Source organism: Pleurodeles waltl, chromosome 7 (assembly GCF_031143425.1).
Source record: "Pleurodeles waltl isolate 20211129_DDA chromosome 7, aPleWal1.hap1.20221129, whole genome shotgun sequence".
Classification (NCBI taxonomy): domain Eukaryota; kingdom Metazoa; phylum Chordata; class Amphibia; order Caudata; family Salamandridae; genus Pleurodeles; species Pleurodeles waltl.
In genome coordinates, this window is record NC_090446.1 from 532,001,559 (window position 1) to 532,025,702 (window position 24,144).

Genomic DNA, 24,144 nt, shown 5'->3' on the forward strand with positions numbered 1-24,144 from the left:
ACCCAAAAGACCACTGAAGGTGAAGGTCAGTGATTGCTGTGGGGTGCCCCGGGGGACAGCAGTGCAGTCCTGGGAAGGACAGTGAACACTCCACAAGGACACAGGCCCCTTGAGTGACGACTGGGGCCACACAGACCTACATTTACTGTGTTCACCTTGCCATACATTCCCAACAGATAATCAGCGAGCGGCTTGCAATCAGTAATATGGGGTAGAGATGGGTAAGCTGAGGACCAAACCACAGGGCACCTCACATGAGTTCCAAGAGGGTGATAAGGACCTGGCAGAAGCGGGGATGACACTTGAGACGCTGTCCAAACCCTACAGAACACATTGAACAATTCTCACAGCCATAACAGATGTGAAAAACATGCTTCACCAATGGACTGGCACGGTGGTGACAGAGCTGGGCCTGCTGTGTGCAGACCACAGCAAACGGGTGGACAGAGTCAAGGGCTCCGAAACGGTCCTATACGAGGTGCAGCAGGCACAGAAAGCCATGAGTGCCTAGCTAAGGGGCCTCTGAGCAATGAGGAGAGGGCGTGGAAGGACGCAACAGGTGGAACAACATCTGAGTGATGGGCCTTCCAAGAGCATAGAAGGTCCAGACATGGTGGAATAGCTGGAGTCCCGACTGGGATACTGTTGCCCCAAACCAACCCACCCCCTTATTTGCAATCGAGAGGGTTATATACAGAGTACCAGCATGACCATCGGCTCCGGGGAGGCCGACCATGCCGGCAGTTGCAAGATTGCAAGCTTGCTACACTATGAAGACAGAGACTTGCTTCTAAAGCAGGCCCGGGAGTGGGCACCTTCAGAGTGGTTCAGGCCAAAGTGGCCTTTTTTCTAGAGGTCTAGAGAGCATTAAGAGAAGAGGGCCTGTGCTATTCCCTCAGGTTCCCTGTAAATTTAAAATCCTGGCAGATGGCACTTTGCACTTCTGCCAGGACCCGGAAGAAGCATGGTCCTGAATTGAGGCATGCCATGCAGGAACAAAGAGACCCCTGCACACTGGGGCACGCGGAGGGGAGTGCATGAAGTGGAATACTGGTCAGGCCCACTAAAACGCAAATGGACCGGGACAAGGCAGCGGCCTTGCTAGCAGCCGATGAACTCATGGATGCCAGGGGCACAGAAGATGGGGAGGACCCAGTCTCGAGATGTGGCTCCATGAGGTTGTTATCCGAGGGGCAGGATCAAACTGAGAGCTTCCCACTGGTGATCACCTCGCAGACATTGAACAAGATCATTTAAAGGAGGAGGAGTGAGGCCTTGAGCACTGTGGAGCCTAGTGCAGTAAGGTGGAGCCATTGGCTGAACTATGAGCCTACCCCCACCTTCGATCCTATAGACCTGCCATGGAGATCAAAGGCAGCAACAGTTTCTTTGATTTGACTGGTTTGGATGGCCTATCGCTGCTGGGCTGCCCTAGGAATGAGGAACTGGGACACATGTTTGTGTTTTTTTCAGTTGCATCATACTTTTCAGTCTTCATGCGGGGGATGTGGGGAGACAAAGGGGAGTGTTGGGTGTAGACGGGGGATGGGGAAAAGAAGTTGGGGACAGATAGATAGCTATCCCATAACACGTACATTACACAAGTTTAAACTCATGACGTGGAACATACAGGGAATGAGAGCAGCGACCAAATGTCACAAAATATATAAGTTCCTCAAGAGGTGTGGGGTACACATAGCCTTGCTGCAAGAAACGTGATAGGCTACAGCACCACCGGCGTGGTCAGATGTATATCACCACATACTCGCCATTTGCACAAGAGGCACTTATTTGGGTGAGAGACCTGACAGCCTTAGGGTGGTCACTCAACTTTTTGCTTGCCTCCCTCCACTTTTTGGATACTGTTTTTCCTGGTGTTAGGACTCTGCACACTTTACCACTGCTAACTAGTGTTAAAGTGCATTTCGCTCTCTCCCTTAAAACATGGTGACATTGGTTCATACGAAATTTGGCTTATTTATTCTACTTGTAAGTCCCTAGTAAAGTGCACTACATGTGCCCAGGCCCTGTAGATTAAACGCTATTAGTGGGCTTGCTGCACTGATTGTGCCACCCACATAGGTAGCTCCTTAACCATGCTTCAAGCCTGCCACTGCAAGGTCTGGGTATGCAGCTTCCCTGCCACTTCGACTTGGCATTTAAAAGTCCTTGCCAAGCTTTAAACTCCTGTTTTTCTACATATAAGTCTCCCCTAAGGTAGGCCCTAGGTAACCCATTGGGCAGGGTACTATGTAGGTAAAAGGCAGGACATATACTTGTGTAGTTTATATGTCCTGGTAGTGTAGAACTCCTTAATTCGTTTTACACTACTGTGTGGACTGCTTCTTTCATAGACTAACATTAGGGCTACCCTCACATACTGTTTGAGTGGTAGATTCTGATCTGAAAGGAGTAACAAGGTCATATTTAGTATGGCCAGCATGGTAATACAAAATCCTGCTGACAGGTGTAGTTGGATTTAATATTGCTATTTTAGAAATGCCAGTTTTAGAAAGTGAGCATTTCTCTGCACTTAAATCCTTCTGTGCCTTACAAGCCACATCTGGCTGGGTTATTTGTCAGCTCCCTTGTGCATTTCACTCAGACAACCCCAAACACAGGATGCTCAGTCACACCTGCACACATCTGTATACTGAATGGGTCTTCCTGGACTGGGAGGGTGGAGTGGCCTGCCCTCACACAATGGACTGCCAAACCCCATACTGGGACCCTGGCAGACAGGATGGAACTGAAAGGGGACCTTGTGCACTTCTAAGCCACTCTTTTAAGTCTCCCCCCCTTCAAAGGCACATTTGGGTATTCAAACAGGGCCTCTGATCCTACCAACTCAGGCACTTCTGAACAAGATACTACGTGAAGAAACTCTGAACCAGGGCGTGCAATGTGCCAAGAAGAACTGCCTGACTGCTCAAAGGTCTCGCCTGACTGCTCTTCTGCAAAGGATTGATCCCCCCTCGACCCCCTGGCTGTTGCCCTACTGCCTTGCTGCCCTCTGGCACTGCTGAGAAGTGCTCTCCAAGGGCTTGGATAGAGCTTGCCTCCTGTTCTTTGAAGTCTCAGGACCAAAAATACTTCCTCCTGCAAAGAACTCCTTTTGCGACGAAAATTCTACACACAGCCTGCCAGAAATGACGCACAGCCTGCATCGCGGTGAGAAAATCACTTCAGGCTGAACGGGAATAACGCTGCCCGGCTCCCTGAGAGAAAAATGACGCAGAGACAGCGTTGCAGCCGGAACTTCGACATGCGGCCCACTGGATCGATGCATAGCCAAGCCGAAACGACACAGCCTGACTTCCTGCGAGAAGAATCGACGCAGCACCTGCAGTGCGACAGAAACTTCCCTGCATCGCCCAAACGATCGTCACAGCTACTGTGACTTTGTCCTGCACTCCCAGGATTTCTCTGCATCATCCCCGGGCGTCCGAATACCCCACAACCCGAAGAGGATCCATGAAAGCGCACCGGAAATAGACGCAAAGCCTTCCATGCGTGGAAAATTATCGACACATCGTCTGTGTGCGCCCGGATAAACTGACGTGCACCTCCCCGTTTTCCATGCATCTCCTCCTCTGCGGTCCCTTGCAGAGAATTTGAACGCAAACCAGGTATTTTGTGCTTGCAAGAGACACTTGTTGCTTTTTAAAGACTAAAGACTCCTTTTATCATTCTCTGAAGTGATATTTCAACATGTACAAATCTTGATCGTTTTGACCTGCATTTATCCAGATAAATATTCTATATTTTTCTACACACTGTGTGGTGTATTTGTGTGGTGTTATACTGTGCTACTTGATGACTTATTACACAAATACTTTACACATTGCCTTCTAAGTTAAGCCTGACTGCTCAGTGCCAAGCTACCAGAGGGTGGGCACAGGATAATTTGGATTGTGTGTGACTTACCCTGAGTAGAGTGAGGGTCCTTGCTTGGACAGGGGGTAACCTCACTGCCAACTAAAGACCCCATTTCTAACAGTGGGAGTTTTCTTAACCATAACAGCCATAACAGTAAAAACTGAGAAGGAGGGTAGATACGTCCTTGGTGGAGGGAAGACTTGACAGCATGCTGGTGGTGCTGGGAAGTGTGTATGCCCAAAACCATTTCCTAAGCTCCCTGTCCACACAATTAAGTCAGTTGTCAGAGGGGGTCCTGTTACTTGGGGGAGATTTTAATTGCGTACTAGGCACAAAAATGGACCAATCAACCCCACTGTTATCTGGAGCAATGGAACATATGACAGATGAGGGCATGAGGGACTGGATGGCACACTGGGACATGGAGGAAGTGTGGTGCACACAACATGCCCACAACAGGAACTACCTATACTACTCCAGCATGTATAAAGCACATACCAGACTAGACACGTACATCTGCTCTAAGGGACTCAGCCGATGCGTCAATCACACAGAATACTTTGATCAAATGTTGTCGGACCACAACCCACTACTATTGCCCCTGCAACTGGTAGACAAGCGCTCCACGATTCCAACATGGTGCCTGCATATGGTGGCCCTTGAGGATGTGACATTTTGGGACAAGGTGCACGACCGGATAGTCCATTACTTTGAGGACAATTCTGGCATGGCCTCAGTCGGACTACTGGAATGGGACGCCTTCAAAGCAGTCGGCAGGGGGCATTGCCTGAGCCAAACTGTGGGTATCAGCAGTGAAATTAACCATGAGCTGTAGCATTTGGATGCTATAATACATCACCTGGACAGTGTGCTGGGAATGGATCTGGAGGCCCTTCGTAAACTGCTCAAGGCCAGGGAACAGTACAACACAGCAGTATAACACCTGCAGTGCCACAATCACAGAGAATACATTGCCTGCGCCCATAACGAAGAAGAGGAGCAGGGATGGCTGCTGGACTGGATGGTCCAACCGCAGTGCAGGAGTGTGAAAAGGTTTCTGGATGTCACCTGGACAATATTAAAAATGTGAGGAATATGTGGGAAGAATTTTCCATCAGATTTTCAAAGTAGGTCGAGTTATGAAGAGTAAATTATTAAATTAGTAAATATGCATAAATGCAAACTGAGAGTGTGACATAAATTGTTTAAACAAAGAAAGGAAGTTACCAAGTTTAGGTGGAGAGTAGCTGTAGTTGGATCACATTCATCACAACACCAGCCACATTTTAAGTCTATCCACCTCAAATGTCTGTTTTTTCAAGCAGAGTTTTAGCAGCATACTATCCACACGAACTAGAAAAGCGATAACGCCACAACATTTTTGCATCAATGTCTTTAAGCACAGGATTAGTAAGTGCAACAGCTGAAAAAAAAAATACAAAAAGTATTTTACCTCTCTAGGCACATTATTACAGATTTGGATTGGTGTAACACCAACCAAGCCAACCTGGAATGAATAAAAGGTGCTTCTGACACGGTTCACTCTTGTCAAAGCTGGCTTAACACCTGCAAAGCCCACTTCCAAGGGAAGCAAACCACACTGCCTTTCGGTGTCACCTCGGCCCAATACTTGGAGCAGAAATCAAAGCTGATCTGACCTGAGATGCTGTAAAGCTGCATCCAGAGGAGAAACTGATGGCAGAACTTTAGCTGTAATGGACATCAAGGCTGGCGCTGACGAATCCCTCGCTGCTAAAGTCGGGCAGAGAGCTCGATCTTTGAAAGGCTGTCTGAGGCTCTTGATGCAAAATGAGAAGCTTTTCATCCGCCATGACTCAAGCAAGATCCCAGCTAAACCTCCAGCGACAGGACTCATTCACATCCCAAATGTTTGCCAGCTGGCCTTCAAAAAGGCACCAGGAGGCGACCCTTTTAGACCACCAAACCATGAAAGGGTCAGAGATTCTGCCACCAGCCCTGTTCCCTCTCTCATAAGTACCACCCACAACTCATCCACCACCACTACTCCTGCACTCTCCTCCACCTAAGACACATGACACTGTCTCTGAAGCAGGCAGCAATTACTAACTACAGGACCCTTATTAAGAAACCTTTAGGCCTCAGGAAAGGAATAATCCCTGGGGACACTGTGTGGTGGATGATCAAGATCGAGAGCCCTACCCTGCCAAGTCAACCCACCAGATAATACAACACTACTGCATACCATACTGTAAGAGAAGGACATTTCCTAGTCAGAAGTCTGTCTTGGATGGAGCGTGCAGTCCATAATCTTTCAGTGCTTAAGGGCCTGGTGAAATCAGCCTCTGAGAACTTTAAGAAGTGAGCAAAAGCCAGTGTAGCTACTCCCCATATAGAGAAAAAATATAAGCCTGCCCAAGACAATCCAGTTTAAATTTATGGACAAATTGTTTTTAGCTCCTTAGTGGTGAACATGGTCTATAAAAAGGGCTTCTGCAAAGGCCACCAGAGATGCCACTCTGACTGACAAGTAATCTATCCAAATTGATGCCGCGGGAAAGAGGATAGCCCGTGAGGCAGCCGTACTCCGGTGCAATGGCAATTCACTCAGCCTATTCCCAGGTACAATCAGTGCCAATGGGAGGTCGCGGAGGAGTTCTCATCGTAAAAGAGGCCAGGATTTGGTTGCTGAGGGGAAATCATCAGTAGTGCCAATATTAGATGGCCCCTCCTATTCCTCTGCAGGTATGCCTGGCTTTGGGTTACAGAGTTTAGGCCCAGAGTGCAACAGCACCTCTTAAAAATCCCTTTTGATGGAGAAAATCTGTTCAGCCTCCAGATGGACCAAAATAGACACTTGCATCAACATGTCTATAAGGCCTTACAGTCCCCCAGTCCCAAATCAACTTATGGGAGCAGGAAAGCAGGTGAGGTGCCAAACCGGGAAACTGTGATCAGAGACCACCGTACCAACAGTCCTTTCTAGACCCCACCAGACAAAGACTTTCTGACAGTGGTCTATAGGGAAAATGGACTTGGGATGGCCATAGGTGGCTCTGCAAGGTGTGTCTCTGATGCAAAACAGTGACTCCCTTTTTGGCAAGTGGATGACACTACCAGTGTAAGGCATTACCTGCTTGAGTCACTATTGCTCCACTGGTGTTTACAAAGTGCTTTGCACTAGCATTAGTGCACCTTCACAGAAATACCATACACGTCTTTCCTTACTTAGCCAATTGGCTAATCATGAGTAGCAGCAAACAGCAATGCCTACCATACACTCGAACAGAAGTATCCCAACTTTATAGCCTAGGTTTCAGCATCAATGCAAAAAAGTTGCATTTTCGACCACAAAACATTCAGCCCTATCTTGGCTCCTTTCTATATGTGGTAACAAGTAAAGCATATCCCAATGAACAGAGGCTGATGGCATTCCAACAGCTGCTGCTTCTTTTTCAGACAGATTGTACTATCACTGTTCAAACTGAAATGAAACAGATGGGTATGAAGGCTTCATGTATTGTGATTACATCACATGCCAGGTTACCCATTCATACATTACAAGAGTGCTTCTCATGGCAGAAACTGAAAGACTGTGGTTGGGATCTAGTATAAGGTATCAACCAGGCTCAGTACTCTCTGCTTTGCTGATAAAGTCAAAACGTGTGGCTTGGCAGGTCCTTCCTAAGTCCTCTTCCATAGGTGACGACCATCACTGATGCATCTCTCATGGGTGTGGTGCACACTTCATGAGATGATTGTCAAAGGCACCTGGACCTCTCAGCACCAGGGACACCACAAACTACCTGCAACTCCTAACCATCACACTGTCCCTGAAAGCGGTCCTCACCCTTATTCAGGGAAAAACATCTGATAAGGATAAGTAACATAACAGTGATGTATTGAATCCAAAAGCAGGGGGCATCCCACCAACTCTGTGCACTAGAGTAGGAGATTTCGTTTTGCGTAACCCACAACAACATTCACCTGTTGGGAGAGTAGTGGAGAACGACTTTGTGCACCTCAGAAGGAATCATGAACAACTTCACAAGAGTAAGCTCCACCCACAAGTCCTTCACAAGTACTTTCAGTGGTGGCAACTGCCACAATAGGCCTGTTTACCGCTATCAAAAATTCAAAATGTCAAAACATTGCCTCCAGGATGAACTGGTCAGGGATATTTACCTATGCTTTTCTGCGTCCCCCCTCATTCCAAACGTGGTGAATAAAATGGAGCAGGGGTCCATGAGGTACAACCTAGTGGCACCAACCTGGGCAAAAAGGCCACAAAAGAAGTTCCTTTTCAGATCAGACCTTCTCACTCAGCATCGCAGTCAGCTCAAGAATACAGATCCCAAACAGATGAACCTCGTGATCCAACACTTGAGTTTCTAGAGTTTGGCTACCTCAAGCTCCTAGAGGAAAGCATGGCTATCATGCACAAAGTGAGAGAGCCCACTGTGCACACCTGTTATGTGGCTAAGAGGAAAAGATTAACGCATTACTGTATTTCTGAATGCTTAAACTCATTTAAAGTTTCTGTGCAGGGAATTGTTTTGTCTTGTCTACACCTTTACAAGGCAGGCCTTCATTACACATCCATATGCTTACATTTAACTACAGTTACGGAGTACCCACAAGACAGACAACATTCATTGTCAGAAAATGTCCCTTTCTTCAGGGTGATCCACAAACATTTTGCCTTCCTCCTCCAATTCTTACTGCATTCATTTTTGTTGGCCTTAGGACTCTGTGCACTTGACCACTGCTAACAAGTGCTAACGTGCTTGTGCTCTCTGCTCTAAACATGATAGTATTGGTTTATCTCCAATTGGCACTATTGTTACTAAACACTTAGAAAGTCCACATCTCCAGTGCTAAGTATTGGATTTTTGCCATTTTGGTCTTGTTTCATTTGTTATATTCAGATCTATTTTTCTAAACTGGTATGGAATCTTTTTTTGCGGTGTTTTCACTGTTTGAGGTTTGCACAAATACTTTACACACTGCCTCTAAGCTAAGCCTGAGTACTCTGTGCAAGCTACAGGAGGGTGAGCACAGTTAATTTAGTGTTTGCCTGACTAGGATTGTGGTTGCTGCTTGACCAGGGCTCATACCCAGTCACCCAACAACCAACTTCTAACAGTCATCTATTATTAAGGCTCCCAGCACTAAAGAGGGTAATACCTCCAAAGGTGGCCCTTGTACCTTTGATGAATCTGAATGTGGTCCTCGTATAACTTATTGACCCTTCCTCTGAGCCCCTACACTCATGTGACCAACACATCTTGTCTTGGAAGGTGGTGTTCCTAGTCTCAATTACCTCCGATAGCCACATTAATGAGCCACAAGCTTCTTTGGCACATGAACCATTCTTCCAGATTCACAAAGATAGGGTAGTCCTTCTTACAACTCTAAATTTGTGTCTAAGGGGGTCTCACCTCTTCACATGAACCAAAACATTAAGCTTCCAGTCTTCGTCCCACAACCAGAATTTGTAGCAGAAAGGGCTCTTCACACTTTGGATGGTAGGAAGGTTCTCATGTATTACTTTGATAGAACCAAACCATTGAGAAAGTCCAATCAACTTGTTGTAGCCTTCACCAAACCCCACAAGGGTCCTGCCATCTCTAAAACTGGCATTGCCAGGTGGATAGTTAAATGCATCAAACCATGATATGCTAAGATCAGCAAAAACTCTTTGCATCCCGTAGTACCCACTCTAAATGCAAAAAGGTGGCCATGTTAGTCTCTTGTGGTAACATTTCTCTAACCAAGGTTTGCAAGGCTGCTACGTGGTCAGCCCACTTAGCATTACTATGTAGAATTTCTAGCACATCAACAGGCTTTGGTTGGTCAACCTGAACTAAGAATACTTTTTCAAATATTTGAATCATATTCTTACTAACCACCATTTTGCAAAGGGATTGCTTTACAGTCAATGTACAGCATGCATGTCTACAGCTACACATGGTATGAATGGAAAACCTTATTTACCCTTCAACCATCGAATGCAGTGTGTAGAGCTGTAGATTCACATGTCTACCCTCCTGCCCAGAAGCCAGCATTGATCACAGATATTTCTTTGTTCTTCTTACTCACTTTGCTATTGACAGCACACTCCATCTTTGACAGTGAACTTCACTTATATTACCCGCTTGAGTGAGAAAAACACTTTGAGATGGAGCCAGTATAGGCCAAGGGTGAGGTCTGGACAGGTCTTGTGAATCAGACTTCTGCAAAGCAAAACAAGTTGCAAACACCGAGGCCCAACACTAGATGGGAGTAGAATGCAGAGCATGGGTTCTCTAGGAACAGATAGTACCAGTAGCTGATATTCTTGAGTTGATATTCTTGCAGGTCAATATTTTTAACCTCAATATTGTGGCATATAATCTTTACAATGCTACTCAGTTTTCTGAGGTTATGGGTCAGGGCGAGGCAGTTGTTTGATCTTCAGGAAGCAGAAGCATTAAACAAATTGCTTGGATGGATATTGGCTTTAGCCTGAGTAAAGGAGCTATTTTGTTGTGCAGTTTTATTTATCATATGCGCTCCATTAATTGTTTGGGGTTTATTTAGGAATGATGACACATGCGGACTGAAGTAGAAATTGTGGTATAAATTCCCTAAATTTGTGATCACTTTGCTCTGAAATCATAAACAACGTTAAATTGAGCTAGTAATTATCATATAAACATGGCTTTCTCTTAAATTATCATTCAACAGTTAGGACACTATTTAATATCACAAACACTATGCTCCCCATCTTTCACCAGGAACATAGGCCCTCATTATATTATAAGATTGGTGGTAAATGCTGCCTACCGCCGCGGCGACGGCCGCCAAAAGACCGTCGCCGCGGCAGACATCTGTCCGCCAAATTATGACTACAGCTGGATTTCTGCCACGAGAAGGGCAGAAATCCAGCTGTGGCCATATTGGCATATGGTGTTAAGGTTATGACAAATAATACGGCCTGGCGGTGTTCTGCTAGTGGGTGCTGCTGGCAGTAGCAGCGGCCCCTCCCCTGCCGGAAGACCCCCTGAATGCAGGTAAGTCTGGTTTCCGACAGGGGAGGGGGGAGTGTTGTGTGTGTGTGTGTGTGTGTGTGTGTGGGTGGGGTTGTGTGCATGAACGTGTGAGTGTGTGCATGAATGTGAAGGTGTGTGTAGTATTGTATGCGTGTGTGTATGCATGTGCGAGAATTAGTGTATGAATGGAAATGTGAATGCGTGTTTGAGTGTCAGTGTGAATGTTAGTACGAATGTGTGAGAGAATGAATGTATGCCTGCGTGAATGAATGCTTGTATGCTTGTGTGAGTGAGTGTGTGTATGCCTGGCGCGTGTCTGCCAGTGTGCGTGAATGGGAGAGTGGGGGTCATCTGGGAAGTGTTTTGTGGGGGGTGGGTGAGCCTCCTACCAGTTACAGGTAAGGAATTCCCTGTCACAGGTAGGGCCTACCACCATGATTTTCGCAGCGTTATGAACGCCACAAAAACCATGGTGGTAGGCAGGGTCAAAATGCTGCCGGTGGTAAAATAGCGGCCGCCGGGCTGGAGATTGTTATCTCCGGCCCGGCGGCTGCTACCTCCATGGCAGTCGGAGTGGTATACTGGCAGGTTGGCTGCAGCCAACTTGCCAATGTCATAATGTGGCGGTATGTAACGCCAGCCTGTTGGCGGTACTACTGCCACATTATCACAGACCGTTGGGGTCATAATGACCCCCATATTCCCTTCCAGCACCTCACATAACTTTAAACATTTCTGGAACAGGACCAGAAAAAGCCCTACTGGTGTCTCTTTATTTTATCTGCAACATCTACTCTGGCTCAAGTTGGAGTTAAAGACTCAATCTTTGAGCAATCTTCCAAATACCAGTCACCTATATAAAACAAGTCCACTCCGCAGACTATTTTAGCTGCTACCTGCAGTTTTCAGTGGCTGAACTAGACCCATCTGTTAGCTGATAAGCACACTCCAACCTCCCAGTTACTCATAGGCAGGAAATTCTTATCCTAGGACCAAACTATTGAGTGACAGCCCCACTCTGAAGTGGAGTTACACTTGAGAGGGAATTCACCTCTGAGGCCCCTTCAAGTCCACGGTGCAGTTTGCTCACAAGTGACACACAGTTTTGTCTTCAGTGACTGACCCTAGAGCTCAACTCACATGGACTTCTGATAAAACTCTGCTCTCATCATGCTCCTACCATTAAGCAATTTCTCGAACCAGTCTGGACCAATGCCACCTGACTCAACACAGACAATGCCACTTCAGTCGGGGCGTGGCCAAGCATGCCACAATGATGGATGCTTAGACTTTGCACCAGCCTAACAGGATACTGGTTTTAGTGAGCGCCTGGGGGGTGCATTCGCGCCCCTCTGCCCCTGCCCTAAACCAGAGGTCCCCCCAAGCACTTGCCACCAGAGTGGCCCAGAGGCATCTAAAACAGTTGTCAGACCCAGCCAAGACGAGCGGCACTGCAGCCCTGCTGCTGTGGGCCGGCCCCGGCTGCAGGCCAAGGAGTGCGCTAACTATGCTGTAGCTGGCACAAGAACAACGGAGCACTGCACTCTGTGGTCTGCTAGGGAATAAGGGGAGATGACCCTCCTATCACCACGGTGCAGGAGGGAGCCCGGAGCACGGCTCGGCAACTCGGATAGGCATTGTAGCCTGTGCAGGCCTTGGCAGGTAGGCCCGAAGAGCCACGACGGTCCCGGAGGGGAATAGGAAGCAGAGTGGGCCGGTACCAAGGCAGCAGTCATGAATCAGTGTTGGGGAAGACAGAGAAGTGCAGAGCAACCCAACAGAGGGGTCGCTGTCAATAACCTCGGTGGTGGTGTTGAACATGCCTGGTGCTCCTGGACTTGTCTCGGTCTCCTGGGGCAATAGAGCTTGCAGCAGAGGTACTCTGGGGCTTCTGGAGTGGTGCTTGAGGCCCCAGGTGGAGTTCTACACCCAGACAGTGGTGAGTGGGAGAGTAGTGTGCATAGAGGGCATCTTTCTCGCCCTGCCCCCACCCCTGGCCTTATCCTCACGTCCCACCCAGGTGAGAGCTGGATGCCTGAGGTGGAAGACCTGGTTACAGAGCCACCCCGAATGCGGACGTCGGGACAAGCCGGGATGAGGTGCGATGAGCCGGGCCTCTGTTCCCCCAATAACCCAACCCAACCTCCCAGGCATAAAATCTTGGAATGCATGCACCGATATGTGCACCAGGTGGGACCTGGCCGCTGCCTGAGGGGGCCCGACAAACGGTAGAAAGTGGCTGGGACACAGCTGTGGACATTGGCTGGATAGTCGGGCTCCGTCCTGGTACACTGAAGAGCGGGAGACCTTCTGCGAGGCTGGGGTCCGAAGCTGGAGACTGCAGCAGAGTGCACTGAAGACCCAAAAGACCACTGAAGGTGAAGGTCAGTGATTGCTGTGGGGTGCCCCGGGGGACAGCAGTGCAGTCCTGGGAAGGACAGTGAACACTCCACAAGGACACAGGCCCCTTGAGTGACGACTGGGGCCACACAGACCTACATTTACTGTGTTCACCTTGCCATACATTCCCAACAGATAATCAGCGAGCGGCTTGCAATCAGTAATATGGGGTAGAGATGGGTAAGCTGAGGACCAAACCACAGGGCACCTCACATGAGTTCCAAGAGGGTGATAAGGACCTGGCAGAAGCGGGGATGACACTTGAGACGCTGTCCAAACCCTACAGAACACATTGAACAATTCTCACAGCCATAACAGATGTGAAAAACATGCTTCACCAATGGACTGGCACGGTGGTGACAGAGCTGGGCCTGCTGTGTGCAGACCACAGCAAACGGGTGGACAGAGTCAAGGGCTCCGAAACGGTCCTATACGAGGTGCAGCAGGCACAGAAAGCCATGAGTGCCTAGCTAAGGGGCCTCTGAGCAATGAGGAGAGGGCGTGGAAGGACGCAACAGGTGGAACAACATCTGAGTGATGGGCCTTCCAAGAGCATAGAAGGTCCAGACATGGTGGAATAGCTGGAGTCCCGACTGGGATACTGTTGCCCCAAACCAACCCACCCCCTTATTTGCAATCGAGAGGGTTATATACAGAGTACCAGCATGACCATCGGCTCCGGGGAGGCCGACCATGCCGGCAGTTGCAAGATTGCAAGCTTGCTACACTATGAAGACAGAGACTTGCTTCTAAAGCAGGCCCGGGAGTGGGCACCTTCAGAGTGGTTCAGGCCAAAGTGGCCTTTTTTCTAGAGGTCTAGAGAGCATTAAGAGAAGAGGGCCTGTGCTATTCCCTCAGGTTCCCTGTAAATTTAAAATCCTGGCAGATGGCACTTTGCACTTCTGCCAGGACCCGGAAGAAGCATGGTCCTGAATTGAGGCATGCCATGCAGGAACAAAGAGACCCCTGCACACTGGGGCACGCGGAGGGGAGTGCATGAAGTGGAATACTGGTCAGGCCCACTAAAACGCAAATGGACCGGGACAAGGCAGCGGCCTTGCTAGCAGCCGATGAACTCATGGATGCCAGGGGCACAGAAGATGGGGAGGACCCAGTCTCGAGATGTGGCTCCATGAGGTTGTTATCCGAGGGGCAGGATCAAACTGAGAGCTTCCCACTGGTGATCACCTCGCAGACATTGAACAAGATCATTTAAAGGAGGAGGAGTGAGGCCTTGAGCACTGTGGAGCCTAGTGCAGTAAGGTGGAGCCATTGGCTGAACTATGAGCCTACCCCCACCTTCGATCCTATAGACCTGCCATGGAGATCAAAGGCAGCAACAGTTTCTTTGATTTGACTGGTTTGGATGGCCTATCGCTGCTGGGCTGCCCTAGGAATGAGGAACTGGGACACATGTTTGTGTTTTTTTCAGTTGCATCATACTTTTCAGTCTTCATGCGGGGGATGTGGGGAGACAAAGGGGAGTGTTGGGTGTAGACGGGGGATGGGGAAAAGAAGTTGGGGACAGATAGATAGCTATCCCATAACACGTACATTACACAAGTTTAAACTCATGACGTGGAACATACGGGGAATGAGAGCAGCGACCAAATGTCACAAAATATATAAGTTCCTCAAGAGGTGTGGGGTACACATAGCCTTGCTGCAAGAAACGTGATAGGCTACAGCACCACCGGCGTGGTCAGATGTAGATCACCACATACTCGCCATTTGCACAAGAGGCACTTATTTGGGTGAGAGACCTGACAGCCTTAGGGTGGTCACTCAACTTTTTGCCTGCCTCCCTCCACTTTTTGGATACTGTTTTTCCTGGTGTTAGGACTCTGCACACTTTACCACTGCTAACTAGTGTTAAAGTGCATTTCGCTCTCTCCCTTAAAACATGGTGACATTGGTTCATACGAAATTTGGCTTATTTATTCTACTTGTAAGTCCCTAGTAAAGTGCACTACATGTGCCCAGGCCCTGTAGATTAAACGCTATTAGTGGGCTTGCTGCACTGATTGTGCCACCCACATAGGTAGCTCCTTAACCATGCTTCAAGCCTGCCACTGCAAGGTCTGGGTGTGCAGCTTCCCTGCCACTTCGACTTGGCATTTAAAAGTCCTTGCCAAGCTTTAAACTCCTGTTTTTCTACATATAAGTCTCCCCTAAGGTAGGCCCTAGGTAACCCATTGGGCAGGGTACTATGTAGGTAAAAGGCAGGACATATACTTGTGTAGTTTATATGTCCTGGTAGTGTAGAACTCCTTAATTCGTTTTACACTACTGTGTGGACTGCTTCTTTCATAGACTAACATTAGGGCTACCCTCACATACTGTTTGAGTGGTAGATTCTGATCTGAAAGGAGTAACAAGGTCATATTTAGTATGGCCAGCATGGTAATACAAAATCCTGCTGACAGGTGTAGTTGGATTTAATATTGCTATTTTAGAAATGCCAGTTTTAGAAAGTGAGCATTTCTCTGCACTTAAATCCTTCTGTGCCTTACAAGCCACATCTGGCTGGGTTATTTGTCAGCTCCCTTGTGCATTTCACTCAGACAACCCCAAACACAGGATGCTCAGTCACACCTGCACACATCTGTATACTGAATGGGTCTTCCTGGACTGGGAGGGTGGAGTGGCCTGCCCTCACACAATGGACTGCCAAACCCCATACTGGGACCCTGGCAGACAGGATGGAACTGAAAGGGGACCTTGTGCACTTCTAAGCCACTCTTTTAAGTCTCCCCCCCTTCAAAGGCACATTTGGGTATTCAAACAGGGCCTCTGATCCTACCAACTCAGGCACTTCTGAACAAGATACTACGTGAAGAAACTCTGAACCAGGGCGTGCAATGTGCCAAGAAGAACTGCCTGACTGCTCAAAGGTCTCGCCTGACTGCTCTTCTGCAAAGGATTGATCCCCCCTCGACCCCCTGGCTGTTGCCCTACTGCCTTGCTGCCCTCTGGCACTGCTGAGAAGTGCTCTCCAAGGGCTTGGATAGAGCTTGCCTCCTGTTCTTTGAAGTCTCAGGACCAAAAATACTTCCTCCTGCAAAGAACTCCTTTTGCGACGAAAATTCTACACACAGCCTGCCAGAAATGACGCACAGCCTGCATCGCGGTGAGAAAATCACTTCAGGCTGAACGGGAATAACGCTGCCCGGCTCCCTGAGAGAAAAATGACGCAGAGACAGCGTTGCAGCCGGAACTTCGACACGCGGCCCACTGGATCGATGCATAGCCAAGCCGAAACGACACAGCCTGACTTCCTGCGAGAAGAATCGACGCAGCACCTGCAGTGCGACAGAAACTTCCCTGCATCGCCCAAACGATCGACACAGCTACTGTGACTTTGTCCTGCACTCCCAGGATTTCTCTGCATCATCCCCGGGCGTCGAATACCCCACAACCCGAAGAGGATCCATGAAAGCGCACCGGAAATAGACGCAAAGCCTTCCATGCGTGGAAAATTATCGACACATCGTCTGTGTGCGCCCGGATAAACTGACGTGCACCTCCCCGTTTTCCATGCATCTCCTCCTCTGCGGTCCCTTGCAGAGAATTTGAACGCAAACCAGGTATTTTGTGCTTGCAAGAGACACTTGTTGCTTTTTAAAGACTAAAGACTCCTTTTATCATTCTCTGAAGTGATATTTCAACATGTACAAATCTTGATCGTTTTGACCTGCATTTATCCAGATAAATATTCTATATTTTTCTACACACTGTGTGGTGTATTTGTGTGGTGTTATACTGTGCTACTTGATGACTTATTACACAAATACTTTACACATTGCCTTCTAAGTTAAGCCTGACTGCTCAGTGCCAAGCTACCAGAGGGTGGGCACAGGATAATTTGGATTGTGTGTGACTTACCCTGAGTAGAGTGAGGGTCCTTGCTTGGACAGGGGGTAACCTCACTGCCAACTAAAGACCGCATTTCTAACAGTGGGAGTTTTCTTAACCATAACAGCCATAACAGTAAAAACTGAGAAGGAGGGTAGATACGTCCTTGGTGGAGGGAAGACTTGACAGCATGCTGGTGGTGCTGGGAAGTGTGTATGCCCAAAACCATTTCCTAAGCTCCCTGTCCACACAATTAAGTCAGTTGTCAGAGGGGGTCCTGTTACTTGGGGGAGATTTTAATTGCGTACTAGGCACAAAAATGGACCAATCAACCCCACTGTTATCTGGAGCAATGGAACATATGACAGATGAGGGCATGAGGGACTGGATGGCACACTGGGACATGGAGGAAGTGTGGTGCACACAACATGCCCACAACAGGAACTACCTATACTACTCCAGCATGTATAAAGCACATACCAGACTAGACACGTACATCTGCTCTAAGGGACTCAGCCGATGCGTCAATCACACAGAATACTTTGATCAAATGTTGTCGGACCACAACCCACTACTATTGCCCCTGCAACTGGTAGACAAGCGCTCCACGATTCCAACATGGTGCCTGCATATGGTGGCCCTTGAGGATGTGACATTTTGGGACAAGGTGCACGACCGGATAGTCCATTACTTTGAGGACAATTCTGGCATGGCCTCAGTCGGACTGCTGGAATGGGACGCCTTCAAAGCAGTCGGCAGGGGGCATTGCCTGAGCCAAACTGTGGGTATCAGCAGTGAAATTAACCATGAGCTGTAGCATTTGGATGCTATAATACATCACCTGGACAGTGTGCTGGGAATGGATCTGGAGGCCCTTCGTAAACTGCTCAAGGCCAGGGAACAGTACAACACAGCAGTATAACACCTGCAGTGCCACAATCACAGAGAATACATTGCCTGCGCCCATAACGAAGAAGAGGAGCAGGGATGGCTGCTGGACTGGATGGTCCACCCAGAGGGCAGGAGTTTCCCCAATCCATCGCGTGGTGTCACAGGCTGGTAATACATTCTTCTCCACTGTCAACATCCATGCAGCATTTCGGGATTACTATATGGCCCTCTATGGGCTGCAGGGACCGGGCCCGCGGGGATACCCCAGTGGCCTCCTGGATCAGGTGGTGTACGGAGGCTTCCAGAGGCAGAGGCTGAGGGGTTGGCGAGACAGATTACTGTCCTGGAAGTAAGGACTGCTGTCAAGGATATGGCATCGGAAAGTCGCTAAGAACCGATGGCCTTCCCCTGGAGTTCTATGTGAACTATATTGTGATCCTGGCTCTAAAGCAAGAGGCCCTCTTCAAGGAGGCGTGTGAGATGGGGTGTCTCTCATACTTGACGAGAGGCCCTGGCACTTCCCCTACCCAAGGCCCCTTCACCTGAGACCATCATGGCAGACTACCGACCACTCTTAATGGTTAGTACAGACTTTAAGGTACTGAGCAAGGCCCTGTCCTCTAGGCTGGGGCCCCACATGCCTAATCTAATACACTCTGATCAGAACAGATTCATCCCGGCCCAAAACACCTCCCTCAGTTTTAGACGTCTGCAAAACATAGTTCACAACCAGGCTGGCTTTGTCACCCATAGGACCTGACAGTGTCACTGGACCTAGAGAAAGCCTATGATACCGTGCGGTGGGATATCATGGAAGCTGAATGCTCCTCAAGGGGCTAGGAGAGGGATGGACAGACTGGATATGACTACTGAACTTAAGGCCTGGGGCTAAAACTGGACACTATCTCCGAGACATACAACAACTTCAGCGGTACTAGGTAGGAGTGCCTGCTGTCCCTCTTGCTATTTGTACAACATACAAAGGTACACTGTTCCACACGGGCATAAATAGCCAAGGACACCTGAGGTGTCAGGAGCAAAAGACCTCAAGCATCACAATGGATGACTAGCATCATCATCGGGAAATGCTCCTCGTCAGGCCGGCGCTGCAACGCCTGACGGGCTCCCCAAAGGGGGGCACTCAGCCGTACTCTTCTGATAGTAACTCGTAGATCTAACCTAATCAGACAGATATGCCTATATTCAGGCACCAGCATACGCACGGAGAGAACGAAAGAAAATATGGTGACAAAAAGGGTGACAAAAAATATATATACTGGTCACTTACATTAAAGTAAACTGGCTAAGTCACAGTCAGGTCGCCCATCCCCAATCAGGATAAGGCTCCTTGAGAGGCACGTTTCGAGGACTCGGAAACACAGGTTTGTGTCCAGGTCCGTCATTGGGGACCTACCCTCCGAAACGGCATCCCGCACATATAATGTATATATTTTTTGTCACCCTTTTTTTGATTTGGAGAAGAATTGATTAATGTCTTGTTATTGGTCCTGATGAAGCGTCATTGGATCCGTAAGGACCGTTCGATGCGAAACATGTCGACCCTGGTGTAAGGGTACTATTATAATTATAGTCCCCAGTAGTTTGTTGCTCTTTGAGAGTAATTGAGCATCAACACTCAATTTATTACTTTCTTCTTGATTTTAATCTTGGTCTTCATCCTAATGTATTGATTAAAATTATGAAATATTTTTTAGATGAATAACCAATTTTAATATTTTCTTTCGTTCTCTCCGTGCGTATGCTGGTGCCTGAATATAGGCATATCTGTCTGATTAGGTTAGATCTAAGAGTTACTATCAGAACAGTACGGCTGAGTGCCCCCCTTTGGGGAGCCCGTCAGGCGTTGCAGCGCCGGCCTGACAAGGAGCATTTCCCGATGATGATGCTAGTCATCCATTGTGATGCTTGAGGGCTTTTGCTCCTGACACCTCAGGTGTCCTTGGCTATTTGTGCACATGTGGAACAGTGTACCTTTGTATGTTGTACTATTATTGGGAGACTGTACACTGGAACATATAACCTCCCGGTCCCCCCCTCCTTCTTTTGATTCACCTCTTGCTATTTGCACTGGCCATCGAACTGCTGGCTGAGTACATCAGGCTGGCGCTCCGAGGGAGTGGCTTCACAGTGGAGGGGGAGAAACATATCATACCCCTTTATGCTTTTTCCAGCCTTCGATTAAACTGAGCCAAAACATTCGCCTTCCCCATGATGCATGGGGCTCCACAACAGACTGGCTGCCCATTAGACGTGGTCGAAACACTTCATATATTTAAATGCCTTGTTATCTAGGTCTGCCAAGATGCAGCAGAGCTGCTGAAGTGCAAGATCAGGAAGGCACTGCGCTCCCTGAAAACCTGTGTCTCCTTCTGGAGAGCTACAAGACTACTAGTCACGGCGCGCATGTCGCTTTCTAAGATGATCATGCTCCCTAGGACGTTTTATTATTTTGTGAACCTACTGGTCTGGGTCTCAGTGTTGTGGTTTTGGCAGCTGGGCGCTGTCTTAAGGGAGCTAATCTGGGATGGGGGGTCGTCAGTGAGTCTCTCCCACAACCCTACGCCTACGACCCTACGCCTACGATGCCCCTTGAGAGACGGCTTGGGGTCCCTGACTTTGAGCTTTACTACTTGGCTGCGCAGCTCAGTGGGTCACATGATAGCTGAATGTAGCAGGCCTATCAGAGCTTGGGCAAGATTTGAGCTGAGCCTAATCAGCGGCGACTACTTGCAAAGTTTCTCCAGCCTGCATTGGGGATCTCGGGAAAGGGGCTCCTACTGGCCACGGCACTGAGTTACTAGCACTGCTGCTGTAAGTGGGCAGAAGGGGGAATGCTTTATATCCCTGAGCAACCACTTGTTGGGCTACCACATGGTGACTCAATCACATATTTTAGAGCTAGTCAGCTTAGTCCTTGGACGGACGCTGGGATAGTGATGATGAGCAATTGCTACCAACTGGGCACACTCATCCCACTGCTGGACCCAATGAGGCAGACAAACCTCCCAGTGGATCAATTCCTTATGCACGAGGCACTCTTGCAAACATTCAGAGACCTCCGGGGACATAGAGGCACCGAACTGTTGACTCACCAGGTCCTGCAGTTACTACTGATGATGGGCACCGTTAGCCACCTGATTTCCTGGTTTTATAGGGCTCTACATACAATGGTCAGGAATCCATTGGTGTTGCCTAAGGGAGTGCTGGATGTGCGATCTGGACCAGGATCTTTCAGATGCAGAATGGAGAGATTACTAGTATACCCCCTAAAAGTGGTGCTTAACACAACACTCGATTGAGGTACATCCTGTATAATAACATGCACAGGACTTATATGATGCTGCACAGGCTTAGAGTAATTTACAGGGGTGAGTCCAGGCTGTCATCTCAATGCACAGTACTGGATGCAGACTTCCTTCATATGACTCGGGATGCACACACATACAAGGGTACTGGGAACAAGTTCTTTCAAAGCTCAATGTGACCCTGGATCGCTTACTGGGGAATACTGTTGAGATATGCCAGCTGAGTATCCTCTCTAGAACCGAGCCCAGAAGAGTCGGGAACCAATTTGTAGACCTTACCCTGATACTAGCCAAGAGGATAGTCATCATAGCATGTAAGGCGATGATAGGGCCCAAGGTTGAGACATAGGTAGGAGAGACAAAGAAAGGGCGCTGATAAGGGAAGAGTCCAGAGGGGTACGTAGACGTCCCATAGCAGACCTATGGACAGAGACAGTTGACAAGTGGGAGCACCCGATGGGGACAGAGACTGAGCAGGACCCGACTCATGCAGGGAGAAAAGCAACAGCCCAGAATGGAAGTAAGAGCGGAGACCGAATCCCTGGGAGTGGGGCATAGAAGAGGTTAGCGCTTGAGTGACTGTATACTGGATCCCTGACCCTGCTCCCTTCGCACTCGGATGGGAGTGAAACACATTGAGAAACTGTCAGTTAACACTGTGTTGAGATATATTGGAAAAACAGAGGTAGTGCTCACGTAGACAAAACACGAGGACTAGGAGATAAGTGGGCAAGTTCAACTAAAGCTCATGAATACTTTCAGCATTTCTCTACCACAGCTGAAGTCATGCCAGTGGACTGAAAGATCCAAAGACAACAAATCAACTGAGTTGTCACTTGAGAGCTGATAAATATGTTACTTATTTTCAGTAAAGCTCTTTCTGGTGCAGTGGCGGCTGGTGTTCAAGGACTAAGGGGCTGTGCCCCTAGCCTTTTCTGGCCTCTCTAGTAAAGCATAAATTTAATTACATGATGAAAGTAAAACATTTTCTGCACAACATTTTCGGAGTGAAAGTTGTGCACTTTGAAAAGCCCCAGTGCGCCTGCGTCAGTATGTGGCTGAAAGCTGCACAGTAGGGCTGACACGGCTTGCCCACGCAAAGCCCTTAAGTTTTCTCAGATCGCAGTGACGTCTCTGGCTTATCTCCTCCTCCACCAGAAGCCCTGATAGTAAACAGCCTGTAGCGTTTTTTTTTCAGCCCGGGTTTCTGAAAACTTCATGTCACTCCAATATTATTCTCCACCCTTTCCTATTTACTCAAATGGTGGGGTGTGATCAGAAGTGTTTACGTACCAGAGGTCACATTTTATTAAAAGAATGTGGCATTGCGCAAAGAAAATCCCCAGTCTGTGGCAGAGAAATGGAATAAAAACAATAAATAACTCCATCCAGGGCTCTCTGGGAGACAGGAGTGTGACCTGAAGACCTCAAGTCATAAATATGCCAAAGACAACCCTGCACACAAGTAAGTTGGAGCTCTATCTTTTTTTACAGACAATAAGGAAATAATCTGTTCTCTCAGCTCGCCTCTCCTTTCACTGCCTCTGTATGTGATTTTGTCTCTCAAAGGCAGTAATGGTTCCAGTTATTTATCAGGGCTAGTTATTGTTTTATTTCTTCTGCAAACTAATGGCGTGATATGTCATATTAAACATGTAATCTGCAGCTCAAATAAACGTGTACCTTTTATCACTGAAACTGCTGGATACTGGATGGGTGAGGCAATGTGTGTTTGAATGTGTTTGCAAGGCTTGACAGAGTGGCTGAGAAAATGTGGGTGTCTGTGTATAAGAGTTGTGTGAATGGCAGTGGATGACAATGTGGATGAGTAAATGGGTAGGTGACCAAAGGCAGTGGGTGAGTAGGTGAATGGAAATATGTGGGTAGTGAGGCTCTCTCAGAAGGTGCAATTCCGTCTTGTATTTGTGCCCCACCACTGCTTTCAGTCACCAGCCACCACTGTTCTGGTGAATTTCATTTAACTGCAGATTCCTCACCACTCGAATCCTTCCAGACACTAGACTGGATTCGGAAACGTTGTTGGACTAGCTGTGCATGCCAGTAGGTGGCACCATTGGACTATGTGGTAGCTTTATCCCACCTCCAGATGTAAGGACATGGAGTTGCATATAGGCAACCGCACAAGCACATAACGTCAGTTTATCAACAGCCATTTTTCACATACTCTGTTTCGGAGCAACCAACAAATTGAGATGTTAGCAGTGCAAGAAGTCTAACTTGGCATCTTCTAACACAGAAGAAAACCACTCCACATGTGCGCGCTGTGGGCAGCAGTGAGGAATCTGTGGTAAGACAGAATGTCCACTATCCAGCAGAAGAACATGTTCTTCTGATGTATACTTCTAACAGTGTTTGAACTACAGTATATGGATGAAATTAAATATTTTGTAAATAGTTTCAAGTCCTTAGTACAGATCACACTAGGGAATGCAAGGTATGGTTTATCAGAAGTAATAAATTGTTGTTTTAATGGTTCAGTTAAGGGTTTTTATATTAGTCAATGTATGTGGAAATCCCCACAGTACTATGCCAAGAGATGGATGCCTTTATAAATCATTGATGAGTATGTCACTTTCATAGGCTACGTGCTGTGTGGAGCAGTGCCACAGGGTAAAGCGATTCTGTGAGACTCAGAACCATCTTCCCTTTAGTGAACGATGGGTAGGCTTTTCTATTCTAACAGACATGTGCTATTCATTCCTACACAAGTATCGGCAAGGATGCACAATTCTAGTTGCACAGCGTACATCCAATGAATA

At 47.9% G+C, this 24,144-nt stretch overlaps 1 protein-coding gene across 5 annotated transcripts in view; it reads right to left on the minus strand.

Moving 5' to 3' along the window:
* LOC138304297 (RING finger protein 112-like) overlaps positions 1-24,144 on the minus strand; it is a 333,811-nt gene that overhangs the window by 158,549 nt on the left and 151,118 nt on the right. The gene's annotated exons all lie outside the window — the stretch shown is intronic.